Consider the following 22500-nt stretch of genomic DNA (forward strand, 5'->3'; position numbering starts at 1 on the left):
CGATAAGGCAGTGCATGTGTGTGTGTGTGTGTTTGTGCTGGATCAGTATAAGGCAGTGCATGTGTGTGTGTGTGTGCTGGATCAGTATAAGGCAGTGCATGTGTGTGTGTGTGTGTTTGTGCTGGATAAGTATAAGGCAGTGCATGTGTGTGCTGGATCAGTATAAGGCAGTGCATGTGTGTGTGTGTGCTGGATCCGTATAAAGCAGTGCATGTGTGTGCTGGATCAGTATAAGGCAGTGCATGTGTGTGCTGGATCAGTATAAGGCAGTGCATGTGTGTGTGCTGGATCAGTATAAGGCAGTGCATGTGTGTGTGCTGGATCAGTATAAAGCAGTGCATGTGTGTGTGCTGGATCAGTATAAAGCAGCGCATGTGTGTGTACTGGATCAGTATAAGGAAGTGCATGTGTGTGTGTGTGCTGGATCAGTATAAAGCAGTGCATGTGTGTGCTGGATCAGTATAAGGCAGTGCATGTGTGTGTGTGCTGGATCAGTATAAGGCAGTGCATATCTGTGTGCTGGATCAGTATAAGGCAGTGCATGTGTGTGTGCTGGATAAGTATAAAGCAGTGCATGTGTGTGTGCTGGATCAGTAAAAGGCAGTGCATGTGTGTGCTGGATCAGTATAAGGCAGTGCATATGTGTGTGTGCTGGATGAGTATAAAGCAGTGCATATGTGTATGTGTGCTGGATCAGTATAAAGCAGTGCATGTGTGTGTGCTGGATCAGTATAAAGCAGTGCATGTGTGTGTGCTGGATCAGTATAAAGCAGTGCATGTGTGTGTGCTGGATCAGTATAAGGCAGTGCATGTGTGTGTGTGTGTGTGCTGGATCAGTATAAGGCAGTGCCTGTGTGTGTGTGCTGGATCAGTATAAAGCAGTGCATGTGTGTGCTGGATCAGTATAAGGCAGTGCATGTGTGTGTGTGTGTGTGTGCTGGATCAGTATAAGGCAGTGCATGTGTGTGTGCTGGATCAGTATAAAGCAGTGCATGTGTGTGTGCTGGATCAGTATAAGGCAGTGCTGTGTGTGTGCGCGTGGATCAGTATAAGGCAGTGCATGTGTGTGCTGGATCAGTATAAGGCAGTGCATGTGTGTGTGTGCTGGATCAGTATAAAGCAGTGCATGTGTGTGCTGGATCAGTATAAGGCAGTGCATGTGTGTGTGTGCGCTGGATCAGTATAAGGCAGTGCATGTGTGTGCTGGATCAGTATAAGGCAGTGCATGTGTGTGTGTATGTGCTGGATCAGTATAAGGCAGTGCATGTGTGTGTGCTGGATCAGTATAAGGCAGTGCATGTGTGTGTGTGCGCTGGATCAGTATAAGGCAGTGCATGTGTGTGCTGGATCAGTATAAGTCAGTGCATATGTGTGTGTGTGTGTGCTGGATCAGTATAAGGCAGTGCATGTGTGTGTGTGCTGGATCAGTATAAGGCAGTGCATATGTGTGTGCTGGATCAGTTTAAGGCAGTGCATGTGTGTGTGTGTGTGCTGGATCAGTATAAGGCAGTGCATGTGTGTGTGTGCTGGATCAGTATAAGGCAGTGCATGTGTGTGTGTGCTGGATCAGTATAAGGCAGTGCATGTGTGTGTGTGTGCTGGATCAGTATAAGGCAGTGCATGTGTGTGTGTGTGCTGGATCAGTATAAAGCAGTGCATGTGTGTGTGTGCTGGATCAAGTATAAGCAGTGCATGTGAGTGTGTTGCTGATCAGTATAAAGCAGTGCATGTGTGTGTGTGCTGGATTAGTATAAAGCAGTGCATGTGTGTGTGCTGGATCAGTATAAGGCAGTGCATGTGTGTGTGTGCTGGATCAGTATAAGGCAGTGCATGTGTGTGTGCTGGATCAGTATAAGGCAGTGCATGGTGTGGTGTGTGGTGCTGGATCAGTATAAGAGGCAGTGCATGTGTGTGGTGCTGGATCAGTATAGAAAGCAGTGGCACGTGTGGTGTGTGCTGGATCAGTATAAAGCAGTGTATGTGTGTGTGCTGGGAGTCAGTATACAAGGCAGTGCACGGTGTGTGTGCTGGATCAGTATAAAGCAGTGCACGTGGTGTGTGTGCTGGATCAGTATAAAGTAGTTGAGGTGTGCTGGATCATTATAAGGCAGTGCATGTGTGTTGTGTGCGCTGGATTCAGTATAAGGCAGTGCATGTGTGTGCTGATCAGTATAAAGGCAGTGCATGGTGTGTGCTGGATCAGTATAAGTCAGCTGCATATGTGTGTGGGGTGCGCTGCTGGAATCAGTATAAAGGGCAGTGCATGTGTGGTGCTGGATCAGTATAAGGCAGTGCATGGTGTGTTGTGTGCTGGATCAGTATAAGTCAGTGCATATGTGTGTGTGTGCGTGCTGGATCAGTATAAAGCAGTGCATGTGTGTGCGTGCTGGATCAGTATAAAGCAGTGCATGTGTGTGCTGGATCAGTATAAGGCAGTGCATGTGTGTGTGTGTGCTGGATCAGTAGTAAAGTGGCAGTGCATGTGGTGTGGTGGTGTGTGGCTGGAGTCAGTATAAGGCAGTGCATGGGTGTGTTGTGTGTGTTTGTGCTGGATCAGTATAGTAGGCAGTGCATGTGGTGTGTGCTGGATCAGTATAAGGCAGTGCATGTGTGTGTGTGCAGGATCAGTATAAAGCAGTGCATGTGTGTGCTGGATCCGTATAAAGCAGTGTATGTGTGTGCTGGATCAGTATAAGGCAGTGCATGTGTGTGCTGGATCAGAATAAGGCAGTGCATGTGTGTGTGTGTGTGCTGGATCAGTATAAAGCAGTGCATGTGTGTGTGTGCTGGATCAGTATAAAGCAGTGCATGTGTGTGTACTGGATCAGTATAAGGAAGTGCATGTGTGTGTGTGTGCTGGATCAGTATAAAGCAGTGCATGTGTGTGCTGGATCAGTATAAGGCAGTGCATGTGTGTGTGTGCTGGATCAGTATAAGGCAGTGCATATCTGTGTGCTGGATCAGTATAAGGCAGTGCATGTGTGTGCGCTGGAAAAGTATAAAGCAGTGCATGTGTGTGTGCTGGATCAGTATAAGGCAGTGCATATGTGTGTGCTGGATCAGTATAAGGCAGTGCATGTGTGTGTGTGTGCTGGATCAGTATATAGGCAGTGCATGTGTGTGTGTGTGTGCTGGATCAGTATAAGGCAGTGCATGTGTGTGTGTGCTGGATCAGTATAAAGCAGTGCATATGTGTATGTGTGCTGGATCAGTATAAAGCAGTGCATGTGTGTGTGCTGGATCAGTATAAAGCAGTGCATGTGTGTGTGCTGGATCAGTATAAGGCAGTGCATGTGTGCGTGTGTGCTGGATCAGTATAAAGCAGTGCATGTGTGTGCTGGATCAGTATAAGTCAGTGCATATGTGTGTGTGTGTGTGCTGGATCAGTATAAGGCAGTGCATGTGTGTGTGTGCTGGATCAGTATAAGGCAGTGCATGTGTGTGTGCTGGATCAGTATAAGGCAGTGCATGTGTGTGTGCTGGATCAGTATAAAGCAGTGCATGTGTGTGTGTGCTGGATCAGTATAAGGCAGTGCATATGTGTGTGCTGGATCAGTATAAGGCAGTGCATGTGTGTGTGTGTGTGTGTGCTGGATCAGTATAAGGCAGTGCATATGTGTGTGTGCTGGATCAGCATAAGGCAGTGCATGTGTGTGTGTGCTGGATCAGTATAAAGCAGTGCATGTGTGTGTGTGTGCTGGATCAGTATAAAGCAGTGCATGTGTGTGTGTGCTGGATCAGTATAAGGCAGTGCAGGTGTGTGTGTGCTGGATCAGCATAAGGCAGTGCATGTGTGTGTGTGCTGGATCAGTATAAAGCAGTGCATATGTGTGTGTGCTGGATCAGTATAAGGCAGTGCATGTGTGTGTGCTGGATCAGTATAAGGCAGTGCATGTGTGTGTGTGCTGGATCAGTATAAGGCAGTGCATGTGTGTGGGTGTGCTGGATCAGTATAAGGCAGTGCATGTGTGTGTGTGTGCTGGATCAGTATAAGGCAGGGGCATGGGTGTGTTGTGTGCTGGATCAGTATAAAAGGCAGCTGCATGTGTGTGTGTTGAGTGTGCTGGTTCAGTATAAGGCAGTGCAATGTGGTGTGTGCTGGACTCAGTATAAGGCATGCATGTGTGTGTGTGCTGGATCAGTATAAAGCAGTGCATGTGTGTGTGTGGCTGGATTAGTATAAGAGCAGCTGCATGTGTGTGTTGTGCTGGTATTAGTATAAAGCAGTGCATGTGTGTGTGTGCTGGATTAGTATAGAGGGCAGTGCATGTGTGTGTGTGCTGGATCAGTATAAGGCAGTGCATGTGTGTGTGTGTGGTGGATCAGTATAAGGCAGTGCATGTGTGTGTGTGCTGGATCAGTATAAGGCAGTGCATTGTGTGTGTGCTGGATCAGTATAAGGCAGTGCACTGTGTGGTGTGGTGCTGGATCAGTATAAAGCAGTGTATGTTGTGTGTGCTGGATCAGTATAAAGGCAGTGCACGGTGTGTGTGTGCTGGATCAGTATAAAGGTAGTGCTGTGTGTGTGCTGGATCAGTATAGAGGCAGTGGCAGTGTGTGTGTGTGCTGGATCAGCATAAAGGCAGTGCATGTGTGTGTGTGCTGGATCAGTATAAGGCAGTGCATGTGTGTGTGCTGGATCAGTATAAGGGCAGTGCATGTGTGTGGTGCTGGATCAGTATAAGGCAGTGCATGTGTGTGTGCTGGGATCAGTATAAAGGCAGTGCATGTGTGTGTGTGCTGGATCAGTATAAGGCAGTGCATGTGTGTGTGTGCTGGATCAGTATAAAGCAGTGCTGGTGTGTGTGTGCTGGGATCAGTATAAAGCAGTGCACTGTGTGTGTGTGCTGGATCAGTATAAGGCAGTGCTTGTGTGTGTGTGCTGATCAGTATAAAGGCAGTGCACGTGTGTGTGTGTGCTGGATCAGTATAAAGGTAGTGTGTGTGTGCTGGATCAGTATAAGGCAGTGCATGTGTGTGTGTGTGTGCTGGATCAGTATAAGGCAGTGCATGTGTGTGTGTGTGTGCTGGATCAGCATAAGGCAGTGCATGTGTGTGTGTGTGCTGGATCAGCATAAGGCAGTGCATGTGTGTGTGTGTGTGCTGGGATCAGTATAAGGCAGTGCATGTGTGTGTGTGTGTGCTGGATCAGTATAAGGCAGTGCATGTGTGTTGTGTGCTGGATCAGCTATAAAGGCAGTGCATGTGTGTGTGGCTGGATCAAGTATAAGGCAGTGCATTGTGTGTGTGTCGTGCTGGAATCAGTATAAGAGCAGTGCATGTGTGTGTGTGTGCTGGATCAGTATATAAGGCAGTGCATGTGTGTGTGTGCTGGATCAGTAATAAGGCAGTGCATGTGTGTGTGTGCTGGATCAGTATAAAGGCAGTGCAATGTGTGTGTGTTGCTGGATCCGTAATAAAGCAGTGCATGTGTGTGCTGGATCAGTATAAAGGCAGTGCATGTGTGTGTGTGCTGGATCAGTATAAGGCAGTGCATGTGTGTGTGTGCTGGATCAGTATAAGGCAGTGCATGTGTGTGTGCTGGATCAGTATAAGGAAGTGCATGTGTGTGTGTGTGCTGGATCAGTATAAAGCAGTGCATGTGTGTGTGTGCTGGATCAGTATAAGGCAGTGCATATGTGTGTGTGTGCGTGCTGGATCAGTATAAAGCAGTGCATGTGTGTGTGCTGGATCAGTATAAGGCAGTGCATGTGTGTGTGTGCTGGATCAGTATAAGGCAGTGCATGTGTGTGTGTGTGCTGGATCAGTATAAGGCAGTGCATGTGTGTGTGTGTGCTGGATCCGTATAAAGCAGTGCATGTGTGTGCTGGATCAGTATAAGGCAGTGCATGTGTGTGTGTGCTGGATCAGTATAAGGCAGTGCATGTGTGTGTGTGCTGGATCAGTATAAGGCAGTGCATATCTGTGTGCTGGATCAGTATAAGGCAGTGCATGTGTGTGTGCTGGATAAGTATAAAGCAGTGCATGTGTGTGTGCTGGATCAGTAAAAGGCAGTGCATGTGTGTGTGTGTGCTGGATCAGTATAAGGCAGTGCGTATGTGTGTGTGCTGGATCAGTATAAAGCAGTGCATATGTGTATGTGTGCTGGATCAGTATAAAGCAGTGCATGTGTGTGTGCTGGATCAGTATAAAGCAGTGCATGTGTGTGCTGGATCAGTATAAGGCAGTGCATGTGTGTGTGTGTGTGCTGGATCAGTATAAGGCAGTGCATGTGTGTGTGTGCTGGATCAGTATAAAGCAGTGCATGTGTGTGCTGGATCAGTATAAGGCAGTGCATGTGTGTGTGTGTGTGCTGGATCAGTATAAGGCAGTGCATGTGTGTGTGTGCGCGATCAGTATAAAGCAGTGCATGTGTGTGTGCTGGATCAGTATAAGGCAGTGCATGTGTGTGTGTGCGCTGGATCAGTATAAGGCAGTGCATGTGTGTGCTGGATCAGTATAAGTCAGTGCATATGTGTGTGTGTGCGTGCTGGATCAGTATAAAGCAGTGCATGTGTGTGCTGGATCAGTATAAGGCAGTGCATGTGTGTGTGTGCTGGATCAGTATAAAGCAGTGCATGTGTGTGTGTGTGCTGGATCAGTATAAGGCAGTGCATATGTGTGTGCTGGATCAGTATAAGGCAGTGCATGTGTGTGTGTGCTGGATCAGTATAGGCAGTGCATGTGTGTGTGTGCTGGATCAGTATAAGGCAGTGCATGTGTGTGTGCTGGATCAGTATAAGGCAGTGCAAGTGTGTGTGTGTGCTGGATCAGTATAAGGCAGTGCATGTGTGTGTGTGCTGGATCAGTATAAGGCAGTGCATGGTGTGTGTGCTGGATCAGTATAAGGCAGTGCATGTTGTGTGTGCTGGAACAGTATAAGGCAGTGCATGTGTGTGTGTGCTGGATCAGTATAAGGCAGAGCATGTGTGTGTGTGTGCTGGATCAGTATAAGGCAGTGCATGTGTGTGTGCTGGATCAGTATAAGGCAGTGCATGTGTGTGTGCTGGATCAGTATAAGGCAGTGCATGTGTGTGTGTGCTGGATCAGTATAAGGCAGTGCATGTGTGTGTGCTGGATCAGTATAAAGCAGTGCACGTGTGTGTGTGCTGGATCAGTATAAAGCAGTGCACGTGTGTGTGTGCTGGATCAGTATAAAGCAGTGCACGTGTGTGTGTGCTGGATCAGTATAAAGCAGTGCACGTGTGTGTGTGCTGGATCAGTATAAAGTAGTGTGTGTGCTGGATCAGTATAAGGCAGTGCATGTGTGTGTGTGCTGGATCAGCATAAGGCAGTGCATGTGTGTGTGTGCTGGATCAGTATAAGGCAGTGCATGTGTGTGTGTGTGCTGGATCAGTAAAAGGCAGTGCTGGATCAGTAAAAGGCAGTGCATGTGTGTGCTGGATCAGTATAAAGCAGTGCATGTGTGTGTGTGCGCTGGATCAGTATAAGGCAGTGCATGTGTGTGCTGGATCAGTATAAGGCAGTGCATGTGTGTGCTGGATCAGTACAAGTCAGTGCATATGTGTGTGTGCGTGCTGGATCAGTATAAAGCAGTGCATGTGTGTGCTGGATCAGTATAAGGCAGTGCATGTGTGTGTGTGCTGGATCAGTATAAGTCAGTGCATATGTGTGTGTGTGCGTGCTGGATCAGTATAAAGCAGTGCATGTGTGTGCTGGATCAGTATAAGGCAGTGCATGTGTGTGTGGTGGATCAGTATAAGGCAGTGCATGTGTGTGTGTGCTGGATCAGTATAAGGCAGTGCATGTGTGTGTGCTGGATCAGTATAAGGCAGTGCATGTGTGTGTGCTGGATCAGTATAAGGCAGTGCATGTGTGTGTGTGTGCTGGATCAGTATAAAGCAGTGCATGTGTGTGTGCTGGATCAGTATAAGGCAGTGCATGTGTGTGTGCTGGATCAGTATAAAGCAGTGCATGTGTGTGTGTGCTGAATCAGTATAAGGCAGTGCATGTGTGTGCTAAATCAGTATAAAGCAGTGCATGTGTGTGTGCTGGATCAGTATAAGGCAGTGCATGTGTGTGTGTGTGTGTGCTGGATCAGTATAAGGCAGTGCATGTGTGTGTGCTGGATCAGTATAAGGCAGTGCATGTGTGTGTGCTGGATCAGTATAAGGCAGTGCATGTGTGTGCTGGATCAGTATAAGGCAGTGCATGCTGGATCAGTATAAGGCAGTGCATGTGTGTGTGTGTGCTGGATCAGTATAAAGCAGTGCATGTGTGTGTGCTGGATCAGTATAAGGCAGTGCATGTGTGTGCTGGATCAGTATAAGGCAGTGCGTGTGTGTGTGTGTGCTGGATCAGTATAAGGCAGTGCATGTGTGTGTGTGTGCTGGATCAGTATAAAGCAGTGCATATGTGTGTGTGTGCGTGCTGGATCAGTATAAAGCAGTGCATGTGTGTGCTGGATCAGTATAAGGCAGTGCATGTGTGTGTGCTGGATCAGTATAAGGCAGTGCATGTGTGTGTGTGCTGGATCAGTATAAAGCAGTGCATGTGTGTGTGTGTGCTGGATCCGTATAAAGCAGTGCATGTGTGTGCTGGATCAGTATAAGGCAGTGCATGTGTGTGTGTGTGCTGGATCAGTATAAGGCAGTGCATGTGTGTGTGTGCTGGATCAGTATAAGGCAGTGCATGTGTGTGTGCTGGATCAGTATAAGGAAGTGCATGTGTGTGTGTGTGCTGGATCAGTATAAAGCAGTGCATGTGTGTGTGTGCTGGATCAGTATAAGGCAGTGCATATGTGTGTGTGTGCGTGCTGGATCCGTATAAAGCAGTGCATGTGTGTGCTGGATCAGTATAAGGCAGTGCATGTGTGTGTGTGCTGGATCAGTATAAAGCAGTGCATGTGTGTGTGTGCTGGATCAGTATAAAGCAGTACATGTGTGTGTGTGCTGGATCAGTATAAGGCAGTGCATGTGCGTGTGTGTGTGCTGGATCAGTATAAAGGAGTGTATGTGTGTGTGTGTGCTGGATCAGTATAAAGCAGTGCATGTGTGTGTGTGCTGGATCAGTATAAAGCAGTGCATGTGTGTATGTGTGTGCTGGATCAGTATAAGGCAGTGCATGTGTGTGTGTGCTGGATCAGTATAAGGCAGTGCATATGTGTGTGTGCTGGATCAGTATAAGGCAGTGCATATGTGTGTGTGCTGGATCAGTATAAGGCAGTGCATGTGTGTGTGTGCTGGATCAGTATAAGGCAGTGCATGTGTGTGTGCGCTGGATCAGTATAAGGCAGTGCATGTGTGTGTGTGTGCTGGATCAGTATAAGGCAGTGCATGTGTGTGTGTGCTGGATCAGTATAAGGCAGTGCAGGTGTGTGCGTGTGCTGGATCAGTATAAAGCAGTGCATGTGTGCTGGATCAGTATAAAGCAGTGCGTGTGTGTGTGTGTGCTGGATCAGTATAAAGGAGTGTGTGTGTGTGTGTGCTGGATCAGTATAAGGCAGTGCATGTGTGTGCGTGTGCTGGATCAGTATAAAGCAGTGCATGTGTGCTGGATCAGTATAAATCAGTGCATGTGTGTGTGTGTGCTGGATCAGTATAAATCAGTGCATGTGTGTGTGTGTGCTGGATCAGTATAAAGCAGTGCATGTGTGTGTGTGTGCTGGATCAGTATAAAGCAGTGCATGTGTTTGTGTGTGTGCTGGATCAGTATAAAGCAGTGCATGTGTTTGTGTGTGTGCTGGATCAGTATAAAGCAGTGCATGTGTGTGTGTGTGTGTGCTGGATCAGTATAAAGCAGTGCATGTGTGTGTGCTGGATCAGTATAAGGCAGTGCATGTGTGTGCTGGATCAGTATAAAGCAGTGCATGTGTGTGTGCTGGATCAGTATAAAGCAGTGCATGTGTGTGTGCTGGATCAGTATAAAGCAGTGCATGTGTGTGTGCTGGATCAGTATAAGGCAGTGCATGTGTGTGCGTGTGCTGGATCAGTATAAGGCAGTGCATGTGTGTGCTGGATCAGTATAAAGCAGTGCATGTGTGCTGGATCAGTATAAAGCAGTGCATGTGTGTGTGTGTGTGCTGGATAAGTATAAAGCAGTGCATGTGTGTGTGTGTGTGCTGGATCAGTATAAAGCAGTGCATGTGTGTGTGCTGGATCAGTATAAAGCAGTGCATGTGTGTGCGCTGGATCAGTATAAAGCAGTGCATGTGTGTGCGCTGGATCAGTATAAAGCAGTGCATGTGTGTGTGCTGGATCAGTATAAGGCAGTGCATGTGTGTGCGCTGGATCAGTATAAAGCAGTGCATGTGTGTGTGCTGGATCAGTATAAGGCAGTGCATGTGTGTGTGCTGGATCAGTATAAGGCAGTGCACGTGTGTGTGTGCTGGATCAGTATAAGGCAGTGCATGTGTGTGTGTGCTGGATCAGTATAAAGCAGTGCATGTGTGTGTGTGTGTGCTGGATCAGTATAAAGCAGTGCATGTGTGTGTGCTGGATCAGTATAAGGCAGTGCATGTGTGTGCTGGATCAGTATAAAGCAGTGCATGTGTGTGCTGGATCAGTATAAGGCAGTGCATGTGTGTGCGCTGGATCAGTATAAAGCAGTGCATGTGTGTGTGCTGGATCAGTATAAGGCAGTGCATGTGTGTGCGCTGGATCAGTATAAAGCAGTGCATGTGTGTGTGCTGGATCAGTATAAGGCAGTGCATGTGTGTGTGCTGGATCAGTATAAGGCAGTGCACGTGTGTGTGTGTGCTGGATCAGTATAAAGCAGTGCATGTGTGTGCTGGATCAGTATAAAGCAGTGCATGTGTGTGTGTGTGTGCTGGATCAGTATAAAGCAGTGCATGTGTGTGTGCTGGATCAGTATAAGGCAGTGCATGTGTGTGTGTGTGCTGGATCAGTATAAAGCAGTGCATGTGTGTGTGCTGGATCAGTATAAGGCAGTGCATGTGTGTGTGTGCTGGATCAGTATAAAGCAGTGCATGTGTGTGCTGGATCAGTATAAGGCAGTGCATGTGTGTGGCTGGATCAGTATAAAGCAGTGCATGTGTGTGTGCTGGATCAGTATAAGGCAGTGCACGTGTGTGCTGGATCAGTATAAGGCAGTGCATGTGTGTGTGTGTGTGCTGGATCAGTATAAGGCAGTGCATGTGTGTGTGTGTGCTGGATCAGTATAAGGCAGTGCATGTGTGTGCTGGATCAGTATAAGGCAGTGGATGTGTGTGTGTGTGCTGGATCAGTATAAAGCAGTGCATGTGTGTGTGTGCTGGATCAGTATAAGGCAGTGCATGTGTGTGTGTGTGCTGGATCAGTATAAAGCAGTGCATGTGTGTGCTGGATCAGTATAAGGCAGTGCATGTGTGTGCTGGATCAGTATAAAGCAGTGCATGTGTGTGTGCTGGATCAGTATAAGGCAGTGCACGTGTGTGCTGGATCAGTATAAGGCAGTGCATGTGTGTGTGTGTGCTGGATCAGTATAAGGCAGTGCATGTGTGTGCTGGATCAGTATAAAGCAGTGCATGTGTGTGTGCTGGATCAGTATAAGGCAGTGCATGTGTGTGTGTGCTGGATCAGTATAAGGTAGTGCATGTGTGTGTGTGCTGGATCAGTATAAGGCAGTGCATGTGTGTGTGCTGGATCAGTATAAAGCAGTGCATGTGTGTGTGCTGGATCAGTATAAGGCAGTGCATGTGTGTGTGTGCTGGATCAGTATAAGGCAGTGCATGTGTGTGTGTGCTGGATCAGTATAAGGCAGTGCATGTGTGTGTGTGCTGGATCAGTATAAGGCAGTGCATGTGTGTGTGTGCTGGATCAGTATAAGGCAGTGCATGTGTGTGTGTGCTGGATCAGTATAAGGCAGTGCATGTGTGTGTGTGCTGGATCAGTATAAGGCAGTGCATGTGTGTGTGTGCTGGATCAGTATAAGGCAGTGCATGTGTGTGTGTGCTGGATCAGTATAAGGCAGTGCATGTGTGTGTGTGTGTGTGCTGGATCAGTATAAGGCAGTGCATGTGTGTGTGTGTGTGCTGGATCAGTATAAAGCAGTGCGTGTGTGTGTGTGCTGGATCAGTATAAAGCAGTGCATGTGTGTGTGCTGGATCAGTATAAGGCAGTGCATGTGTGTGTGCTGGATCAGTATAAGGCAGTGCTGAGGTCCCCAGTAACTGTATGAGCTCACCCTGCAGCCACATCTGGGAGCATTTAATTCCTGCAGTACAGATGTTTCTCTGACCTGGCTGTCAGTGGCCCTATTGATGCATGAGGTTGGTCCCAGCTAAGACCTCTCATCCTTACCTTACATGCAAGGCTTGTGCTCATTAATTGCTTGTCTGTGTTTTTTTTACAATCTACAATTACATGTCCCATCAATCGTAATTAAAGAAACTCAATGCTTAATGGAGAGGACCCGTTAATCCTGATTTTTAAATAAACAGTTGCAAGTTGCCTCATTGTAGTACATTTTTGCTTTAAAAATCTTGAATACTGGTCCTTCCAGAGACCGAGATTTGAAACAAGGTGACACAGCCATATTTACTACAAAGAGAAAAAAGTTTCATAAAGTTTTTTTGGTGAAATCTCCTTTACACCACATGTACTCCTGGGCAGGACACTACCACTGATTGGTGACTATGTGCATATTCCAATGCTGATTGGCTCACTGGCTGTATTTTGCACAGGAGCATCAATTAGTTTGCAGGCATTGAATATTTAGCAGCAAGCACCCGTTTCATAACTTAATGCTCTAAATAGTTCATTTGATTATTGCATGCCTTTAAAGACCTTGCAATACAATACACCCTTTACTGCCCCACAAGCAATTAGATTATATTCACTTGGGTACAATAATATGGTGACAGAGCCCTAAACACACTGATCTTGTATTGTAAAGATGTGGGGATCTGGTGGAGTGAATTTCGAAGACATAGTATTTTGATGGGATGGTACGAGGAGTACTTTGGTATTTGGTGCAACAGCATTACAGTATACAGGACAGCACAGGCAAGTGGGATGGAGTCAAGAGTTTGTGATATGGAGAGTTAAACTAGAAGGACGTGGTAAAGTTACTTAGTGTAGGCAGGATGGTAGATCGCATGGGATGGCACTAAGGTGACATAGGGTAACGTGCTGGGATGGCACTATAAGGTCACAGAGGGTAGCGCGCTGGGATGGCACTATAAGGTCACAGAGGGTAGCGCGCTGGGATGGCACTATAAGGTCACAGAGGGTAGCGCGCTGGGATGGCACTATAAGGTGACAGAGGGTAGCGTGCTGGGATGGCACTATAAGGTCACAGAGGGTAGCACGCTGGGATGGCACTATAAGGTCACAGAGGGTAGCGCGCTGGGATGGCACTATAAGGTCACAGAGGGTAGCGCGCTGGGATGGCACTATAAGGTGACAGAGGGTAGCGTGCTGGGATGGCACTATAAGGTCACAGAGGGTAGCGCGCTGGGATGGCACTATAAGGTCACAGAGGGTAGCGCGCTGGGATGGCACTATAAGGTCACAGAGGGTAGCGCGCTGGGATAGCAATGTAAGTTAGACAGTGAAGTGGCTGGATATTGCAGTATTAACCTGTTGGAGTCACACCCACACACTGTATATATACAGTCACACCCACACACTGTATATATACAGTCACACCCACACACTGTATATATACAGTCACACACACACACTGTATATATACAGTCACACACACACACTGTATATATACAGTCACACACACACACTGTATATATACAGTCACACACACACACTGTATATATACAGTCACACACACACACTGTATATATACAGTCACACACACACACAGTGTATATATAGTCACACACACACACAGTGTATATATACAGTCACACACATACACACTGTATATATACTGTCACACACATACACACTGTATATATACAGTCACACACATACACACTGTATATATACAGTCACACACACACACACAGTGTATATATACAGTCACACACATACACACTGTATATATACAGTCACACACATACACACTGTATATATACTGTCACACACATACACACTGTATATATACAGTCACACACCCACACAGTGTATATATACAGTCACACACCCACACACTGTATATATAGTCACACACACACACTGTATATATACAGTCACACACACACACTGTATATATACAGTCACACACACACACTGTATATATACAGTCACACACACACACAGTGTATATATACAGTCACACACACACACACAGTGTATATATACAGTCACACACATACACACTGTATATATACTGTCACACACATACACACTGTATATATACAGTCACACACACACACACTGTATATATACAGTCACACACACACACACTGTATATATACAGTCACACACACACACACAGTGTATATATACAGTCACACACATACACACTGTATATATACAGTCACACACATACACACTGTATATATACAGTCACACACATACACACTGTATATATACAGTCACACACATACACACTGTATATATACAGTCACACACACACACTGTATATATACAGTCACACACATACACACTGTATATATACTGTCACACACATACACACTGTATATATACTGTCACACACATACACACTGTATATATACAGTCACACACATACACACTGTATATATACAGTCACACACACACACAGTGTATATATACAGTCACACACATACACACTGTATATATACAGTCACACACACACACACAGTGTATATATACAGTCACACACATACACACTGTATATATACAGTCACACACACACACTGTATATATACAGTCACACACACACACAGTGTATATATACAGTCACACACACACACAGTGTATATATACAGTCACACACACACACACAGTGTATATATACAGTCACACACATACACACTGTTTATATACTGTCACACACATACACACTGTATATATACAGTCACACACATACACACTGTATATATACAGTCACACACACACACACAGTGTATATATACAGTCACACACATACACACTGTATATATACAGTCACACACATACACACTGTATATATACTGTCACACACATACACACTGTATATATACAGTCACACACACACACAGTGTATATATACAGTCACACACCCACACACTGTATATATACAGTCACACACACACACTGTATATATACAGTCACACACACACACTGTATATATACAGTCACACACACACACTGTATATATACAGTCACACACACACACAGTGTATATATACAGTCACACACACACACACAGTGTATATATACAGTCACACACATACACACTGTATATATACTGTCACACACATACACACTGTATATATACAGTCACACACACACACACTGTATATATACAGTCACACACACACACACACAGTGTATATATACAGTCACACACATACACACTGTATATATACTGTCACACACATACACACTGTATATATACAGTCACACATACACACTGTATATATACAGTCACACACATACACACTGTATATATACAGTCACACACACACACTGTATATATACAGTCACACACATACACACTGTATATATACTGTCACACACATACACACTGTATATATACAGTCACACACATACACACTGTATATATACAGTCACACACATACACACTGTATATATACAGTCACACACACACACACACTGTATATATACAGTCACACACACACAGTGTATATATACAGTCACACACACACACACAGTGTATATATACAGTCACACACACACACACAGTGTATATATACAGTCACACACACACACACTGTATATATACAGTCATACACACTGTATATATACAGTCACACACACACACTGTATATATACAGTCACACCCACACACTGTATATATACAGTCATATACACACACTGTATATATACAGTCACACCCACACACTGTATATATACAGTCATATACACACACTGTATATATACAGTCACACCCACACACACTGTATATATACAGTCATATACAGTCACACCCACACACTGTATATATAGTCACACACATACACACTGTATATATACAGTCACACACATACACACTGTATATATAGTCACACACACACACTGTATATATACAGTCATACACACTGTATATATACAGTCACACACATACACACTGTATATATACAGTCACACATACACACTGTATATATACAGTCACACACATACACACTGTATATATACAGTCACACACACACACTGTATATATACAGTCACACACATACACACTGTATATATACTGTCACACACATACACACTGTATATATACAGTCACACACATACACACTGTATATATACAGTCACACACATACACACTGTATATATACAGTCACACACACACACTGTATATATACAGTCACACACACACAGTGTATATATACAGTCACACACACACACACACAGTGTATATATACAGTCACACACACACACACAGTGTATATATACAGTCACACACACACACACACACTGTATATATACAGTCATACACACTGTATATATACAGTCACACACACACACTGTATATATACAGTCACACCCACACACTGTATATATACAGTCATATACACACACTGTATATATACAGTCACACCCACACACTGTATATATACAGTCATATACACACACTGTATATATACAGTCACACCCACACACACTGTATATATACAGTCATATACAGTCACACCCACACACTGTATATATAGTCACACACATACACACTGTATATATACAGTCACACACATACACACTGTATATATAGTCACACACACACACTGTATATATACAGTCATACACACTGTATATATACAGTCACACACCCACACACTGTATATATACAGTCATACACACTGTATATATACAGTCACACACCCACACACTGTATATATACAGTCATACACACTGTATATATACAGTCATACACACACACTGTATATATACAGTCACACCCACACACACTGTATATATACAGTCATATACAGTCACACCCACACACTGTATATATAGTCACACACATACACACTGTATATATACAGTCACACACATACACACTGTATATATAGTCACACCCACACACACTGTATATATAGTCACACCCACACACTGTATATATAGTCACACACACACACTGTATATATAGTCACACACATACACACTGTATATATAGTCACACCCACACACACTGTATATATAGTCACACCCACACACACTGTATATATAGTCACACCCACAAACACTGTATATATACAGTCACACATACACACTGTATATATACAGTCACACACACACACACACTGTATATATAGTCACACACATACACTGTATATATACAGTCATATACAGTCACACCCACACACTGTATATATAGTCACACACATACACTGTATATATACAGTCACACACATACACACTGTATATATACAGTCACACACATACACACTGTATATATACTGTCACACACATACACACTGTATATATACAGTCACACACATACACACTGTATATATACAGTCACACACATACACACTGTATATATACAGTCACACACATACACACTGTATATATACTGTCACACACATACACACTGTATATATACTGTCACACACATACACACTGTATATATACAGTCACACATACACACTGTATATATACAGTCACACACATACACACTGTATATATACAGTCACACACATACACACTGTATATATACAGTCACACACATACACACTGTATATATACAGTCACACACATACACACTGTATATATACAGTCACACACATACACACTGTATATATACTGTCACACACATACACACTGTATATATACTGTCACACACATACACACTGTATATATACAGTCACACACATACACACTGTATATATACTGTCACACACATACACACTGTATATATACAGTCACACACATACACACTGTATATATACAGTCACACATACACACTGTATATATACAGTCACACACATACACACTGTATATATACAGTCACACACATACACACTGTATATATACTGTCACACACATACACACTGTATATATACAGTCACACACATACACACTGTATATATACAGTCACACACATACACACTGTATATATACTGTCACACACACTGTATATATCCAGTGACACACACACACACACTGTATATATCCAGTGACACACACACACACACTGTATATATACAGTCACACACATACACACTGTATATATACAGTCACACACATACACACTGTATATATACTGTCACACACATACACACTGTATATATACAGTCACACACATACACACTGTATATATACAGTCACACACATACACACTGTATATATACTGTCACACACATACACACTGTATATATACTGTCACACACACTGTATATATCCAGTGACACACACACACACACTGTATATATACAGTAGACAAAAAACAATAAGATCCCAATCAAAGTAAAGGATACTTAAACCCACAGCGCTGTATATATACAGTCACACACACACACTGTATATATAGTCACACACAATGTATATATAGTCACACACACACACTGTATATATACAGTCACACACACACACTGTATATATACAGTCACACCCACACACTGTATATATACAGTCACACACATACACACTGTATATATACTGTCACACACACTGTATATATCCAGTGACACACACACACACACACACACACTGTATATATACAGTAGACAAAAACATAATTTATGCTTACCTGATAAATTTATTTCTCTTGTAGTGTATCCAGTCCACGGATCATCCATTACTTATGGGATATTAACTCCTCCCCAACAGGAAGTGCAAGAGGATTCACCCAGCAGAGCTGCTATATAGCTCCTCCCCTAACTGCCATTACCAGTCATTCGACCGAAAACATGCAGAGAAAGGAAAACCATAGGGTACAGTGGTGACTGTAGTTTAATGGAAAAATTACCTGCCTTAAAGTGACAGGGCGGGCCGTGGACTGGATACACTACAAGAGAAATAAATTTATCAGGTAAGCATAAATTATGTTTTCTCTTGTTAAGTGTATCCAGTCCACGGATCATCCATTACTTATGGGATACCAATACCAAAGCTAAAGTACACGGATGACGGGAGGGACAGGCAGGCTCTTTATACAGAAGGAACCACTGCCTGAAGAACCTTTCTCCCAAAAACAGCCTCCGAAGAAGCAAAAGTGTCAAATTTGTAAAATTTGGAAAAAGTATGAAGAGAAGACCAAGTTGCAGCCTTGCAAATCTGTTCAACAGAAGCCTCATTCTTAAAGGCCCAAGTGGAAGCCACAGCTCTAGTAGAATGTGCTGTAATTCTTCCAGGAGGCTGCTGTCCAGCAGTCTCATAGGCTAACCGTATTATGCTACGAAGCCAAAAGGAGAGAGAGGTAGCCGAAGCTTTTTGACCTCTCCTCTGACCAGAATAAACGACAAACAGGGAAGACGTTTGTCGAAAATCCTTAGTTGCCTGTAGATAAAATTTCAGGGCACGGACTACATCTAGATTGTGTAGCAGACGTTCCTTTTTCGAAGAAGGATTAGGACACAAAGATGTAACCACAATCTCTTGATTGATATTCCTGTTAGTGACCACCTTAGGTAGGAACCCAGGTTTAGTACGCAGAACTACCTTGTCTGAATGAAAAATCAGATAAGGAGAATCACAATGTAAGGCAGATAACTCAGAGACTCTTCGAGCCGAGGAAATCGCCATTAAAAACAGAACTTTCCAAGATAACAACTTGATATCAATGGAATGAAGGGGTTCAAACGGAACCCCCTGTAAAACATTAAGAACTAAGTTCAAACTCCATGGTGGAGCAACAGTTTTAAACACAGGCTTGATCCTAGCTAAAGCCTGACAAAAAGCTTGAACGTCCGGAACTTCTGACAGACGTTTGTGTAAAAGAATGGACAGAGCTGAAATCTGTCCCTTTAAGGAACTAGCGGATAAACCCTTTTCTAAACCTTCTTGTAGAAAAGACAATATCCTCGGAATCCTAACCTTACTCCATGAGTAACTCTTGGATTCGCACCAATATAAGTATTTGCGCCATATCTTATGGTAAATCTTTATGGTAACAGGCTTCCTAGCCTGTATTAAGGTATCAATAACCGACTCAGAAAAACCACGTTTTGATAAAATCAAGCGTTCAATTTCCAAGCAGTCAGCTTCAGAGAAATTAGATTTTGATGTTTGAAGGGACCCTGGATCAGAAGGTCCTGTTTCAGAGGTAGCGACCAAGGTGGACAGGATGACATGTCCACTAGATCTGCATACCAAGTCCTGCGTGGCCATGCAGGCGTTATTAGAATCACTGATGCTCTCTCCTGTTTGATTCTGGCAATCAATCGAGGAAGCATCGGGAAGGGTGGAAACACATAAGCCATCCCGAAGGTCCAAGGTGCTGTCAAAGCATCTATCAGAACCGCTCCCGGATCCCTGGATCTGGACCCGTAACGAGGAAGCTTGGCGTTCTGTCGAGACGCCATGAGATCTATCTCTGGTTTGCCCCAACGTCGAAGTATTTGGGCAAAGACCTCCGGATGAAGTTCCCACTCCCCCGGATGAAAAGTCTGACGACTTAAGAAATCCGCCTCCCAGTTCTCCACTCCCGGGATGTGGATTGCTGACAGGTGGCAAGAGTGAGACTCTGCCCAGCTTATTATCTTTGATACTTCCATCATTGCTAGGGAGCTTCTTGTACCTCCCTGATGGTTGATGTAAGCTACAGTCGTGATGTTGTCTGACTGAAACCTGATGAACCCCCGAGTTGTTAACTGGGGCCAAGCCAGAAGGGCATTGAGAACTGCTCTCAATTCCAGAATGTTTATTGGTAGGAGACTCTCCTCCTGATTCCATTGTCCCTGAGCCTTCAGAGAATTCCAGACAGCGCCCCAACCTAGTAGGCTGGCGTCTGTTGTTACAATTGTCCAGTCCGGCCTGCTGAATGGCATCCCCCTGGACAGATGTGGCCGAGAAAGCCACCATAGAAGAGAATTTCTGGTCTCTTGATCCAGATTCAGAGTAGGGGACAAGTCTGAGTAATCCCCATTCCACTGACTTAGCATGCACAATTGCAGCGGTCTGAGATGTAGACGTGCAAAGGGTACTATGTCCATTGCTGCTACCATTAAGCCGATCACCTCCATGCATTGAGCTACTGACGGGTGTTGAATGGAATGAAGGACACGGCATGCATTTTGAAGCTTTGTTAACCTGTCTTCTGTCAGGTAAATCTTCATTTCTACAGAATCTATAAGAGTCCCCAAGAAGGGAACTCTTGTGAGTGGAAAGAGAGAACTCTTCTTTTCGTTCACCTTCCATCCATGCGACCTTAGAAATGCCAGTACTAACTCTGTATGAGACTTGGCAGTTTGAAAGCTTGAAGCTTGTATCAGAATGTCGTCTAGGTACGGAGCTACCGCAATTCCTCGCGGTCTTAGTACCGCCAGAAGAGCACACAGAACCTTTGTGAAGATTCTCGGAGCCGTAGCCAATCCGAATGGAAGAGCTACAAACTGGTAATGCCTGTCTAGAAAGGCAAACCTTAGATACCGGTAATGATCTTTGTGAATCGGTATGTGAAGGTAAGCATCCTATAAATCCACTGTGGTCATGTACTGACCCTTTTGGATCATGGGTAAAATTGTCCGAATAGTTTCCATTTTGAACGATGGAACTCTTAGGAATTTGTTTAGGATCTTTAAATCCAAGATTGGCCTGAAAGTTCCCTCTTTTTTGGGAACCACAAACAGATTTGAGTAAAACCCTTGTCCTTGTTCCGACCGCGGAACCGGATGGATCACTCCCATTAATAAAAGATCTTGTACGCAGCGTAGAAATGCCTCTTTCTTTATTTGGTTTGTTGACAACCTTGACAGATGAAATCTCCCTCTTGGGGGAGAGAATTTGAAGTCTAGAAGGTATCCCTGAGATATGATCTCTAACGCCCAGGGATCCTGGACATCTCTTGCCCAAGCCTGGGCGAAGAGAGAAAGTCTGCCCCCCACTAGATCCGTTCCCGGATCGGGGGCCCTCGATTCATGCTGTCTTATGGGCAGCAGCAGGTTTCCTGGCCTGCTTGCCCTTGTTCCAGGACTGGTTAGGTCTCCAGCCTTGTCTGTAGCGAGCAACAGCTCCTTCCTGTTTTGGTGCAGAGGAAGTTGATGCTGCTCCTGCTTTGAAATTACGAAAGGAATGAAAATTAGACTGTCTAGCCTTAGGTTTGGCTCTGTCTTGAGGCAGGGCATGGCCTTTACCTCCTGTAATGTCAGCGATAATTTCTTTCAACCCGGGCCCGAATAAGGTCTGCCCTTTGAAAGGTATATTAAGCAATTTAGATTTAGAAGTAACGTCAGCTGACCAGGATTTTAGCCACAGTGCTCTGCGTGCCTGAATGGCGAATCCGGAATTCTTAGCCGTAAGTTTAGTTAAATGTACTACTGCATCTGAAATA

This window comes from Bombina bombina, chromosome 12 (genome assembly GCF_027579735.1).
Source record: "Bombina bombina isolate aBomBom1 chromosome 12, aBomBom1.pri, whole genome shotgun sequence".
In the NCBI taxonomy this organism is placed as follows: domain Eukaryota; kingdom Metazoa; phylum Chordata; class Amphibia; order Anura; family Bombinatoridae; genus Bombina; species Bombina bombina.